The sequence below is a fragment of the Alligator sinensis genome, unplaced genomic scaffold (genome assembly GCF_000455745.1).
Source record: "Alligator sinensis unplaced genomic scaffold, ASM45574v1 scaffold150_1, whole genome shotgun sequence".
Taxonomy (NCBI): Eukaryota; Metazoa; Chordata; order Crocodylia; family Alligatoridae; genus Alligator; species Alligator sinensis.
The window spans coordinates 4,198,973-4,201,822 of record NW_005841840.1 but is presented as its reverse complement, the minus strand read 5'-3'; positions in this window follow the sequence as shown (position 1 = coordinate 4,201,822).

The following is a 2,850-nucleotide window of genomic DNA, read 5'->3' as shown; positions in this document are numbered from 1 at the left end:
AAAAAAAAAAAAAAAAAAAAAAAATCCAGCATGGTCTTAATACAATAGTGGTGACAACAGTTGGTGCATTCCAAATTGCTGGTGAGAGTATTCATAAATCATGAACTGGTTATTGCTATTAACATTTATTATCTGATATATCACTACATTTTAATTTTGATTATAGTAATAAAATTAATCAAGGAAATAAATTCACTTAAAAAATGCCTACTAAGTAGTACTGGGTGGTTTCTGCCTTAGCCATAAATATTTGATAAAATACTGAACTTTATAGCATTAAAATTTGGACACAGATTTTATGCAAAAAAAAGGCTGAATTATCTAAGGACAATTAAACATGTGAAGTGTTGCATTCAAAACTTAGACATTTTCCAAATTCAGTGATAGGCAGAATGTTCAAATAATTTTTCCTGTCAGTTTAATGTAAAAGTCTGTCCCCTGGTGTCTGTCAATGCTGATAAAACTTCTAAACCAATTCTGTGAGTATAGATTTAGTTTTTGCCAGTAAAATCATTATTCCCTTGGATACTGATAGTGTTTAACTAATGTTGCTGTGACTAGTCTTAAAGCAAAAATCTTTCTTTCTGGATTTCTTTGTACTTGTACTTGAATGTGCTTACTGAACGTAACAAGAACAGAGCTTTCTTGTCATAGACAATGTGGTACATCATTAGGGTGGTGCGTTTTTCTGAACAAACAGTTACATTTGTTAATTTGTAGTCTAATATTTAAGACACAAATGCAGAAGTGTGATGACCACCTTGTATTTTTTTTTGTTCTTCCAGGTATGTATCTGATCTCTTCCTTAAAAAATTTGAGTGCTTTCATTTGAGGGAAGAGGCAGATGTAGCTACCTATGAATGGTATGATTTTTCTAGATTCAGTGAAAGCTATCTTTCATTGTTGGGGCCTTCAGTGGTCAAGGTCTTGGTTAAAGAGCTTGGGTATTAAGTTAGGTATATACAATAATAACTTAGTTTTCTTTTATTGCTGTTTTATTGTAGCCAACTATGAACAGCAGAAACTCTAATATTCTGGGAGGCAGAATTCCTGGTCCTGTATTGAACCGATCAAAGAAATCAGAAGCTTTGTTGTAAAATTTATTATGGAGTTACTGACATAGTTACTTAATTGAATATTTTAATTTTGAATTATTTCTTTACCAAATTTCATATTGCGTCAGATTTTGAAGGTACTCTGCACTGATAAGATCTTTAAAAAATTTTTTTTAACTCTTTTACGTAAAAGAATTTCATGCTTACTGAATCCGTTTTGCAGACTACTTTTTATAGAAATATTTATAAATAAATGGATTCAAAACTAACTCTTTAAAATCAATTTTTAACTCAATTAAGCTGGCAAAGCTAATCAGAAGGTAGCTGAATACACTACCCCTCATTTTTTTTTTTTTCTTTGTAAATTGAATTTGGCACCCACCAGTCACAAGGGACTAACAAGAATTAAAGAGCCCTTCTTCTTCTCCCCTTTACATATCCTCTTAAATGGCAACAAATATTGTCCTTCAATGTAGATTTGTAAATTACAGCAGGAAACTAGGGCCCAGATCCTTCGAAGGGTATTGGATTACCATCTTCCACATAAATTTAGGAATTGAGTTGCCTGGTCTGAGTCTAAGTGTTCTCTAGACACCCAAATATGCTGCTGCTATTTGTGACACCAGATTTGAAACTTAGTTGCAGATATTTGTGGCTTGCTAAGTCCTTGGGTACCACTGCTACAGGTTAGTGCAAAGAATGGGTTTTGCTAAGTTCACTAAAAAGTGGGCGTTGCTAAATCTGGATGTTAGCTTTCTTGCTGTGGCCATTTACATTGCTCTTGCAGACCATTGGGTTAAACCATTAGTCTTAGTTCTCAGTTTCATGAGTCTTTTAAAAACTTACTGCAAGCTCTTTCTCCTAATAGTGCTCTTTTTTCCACCTATTTGTTATACTTGATATCCTCTATTTGAATTTACGAATCTAGCTCAAATATTGCATATTATTGCAATATTGCACTCCCTCTTTTCCTACTGTATAGAAATCATGTGAACAATGTCCTCTTCTCTTGGATTGGAAAAAATGTCTGGTCTGCCTTGAGACCCGTTTCCTCTCTTTCCCCGCCCCCTCCATTCCCTGTACAAAAGTATTCCTTCATTTATATTCACAAACCTCTTTCCAACCCTATCATGGGTGCCATGAATTTACAGTTTTACAAATCTTGAATTTGTGCACTGCCCTGCCTCCATTTCTTTCACAGATTACTTAGCCTTAACTGTAATTGTCTAAAAGGGGTTAGGGTTTATGAAAGGCAGTTTGTTGATTGTTTTGGAGAACCAGCATCTTCCATTGGGTTGCTGCTTAATTTCATTTGCAGCAACAGTCAATGGTCAGGGTTGCTGTAACGCTTGTTCTTCATCAGGGCTTCTTCTAGATGGCCTCCAAAAAATGCCACTAATGAATTGATCCTTTACCTGAATTTCTACAAACACTTCAGAGGAAATAAGTTGATTTTTTTTAATTTTCCACTACTTGAAGCTTTCCTTTATGATCTTTGTCCACACATTGTTACTGCCTTTTTCCTTTGACAATAAGTTCTACTTCATTCCTCTGTAAACTTTGACTTGTGTTTGAGCGTGATAGACTCCTGTTCACAGTCTTGATTCTGTGCTTTGTTCTGCTTATGAGACTTAAGGGAATTCTCTACTTTAAATGGCTGTCAATCCACTCTTAAAGAAGTAATCTGTTTTAGTTACAGACTGAAGGCAATATCTGGCAGTTGCTAATGGAAGCTTCTTTCTATGCTGCTCCACAGCCTTAATGTGGCTCAAACCAAGCCAGAGGAATTTTGCTA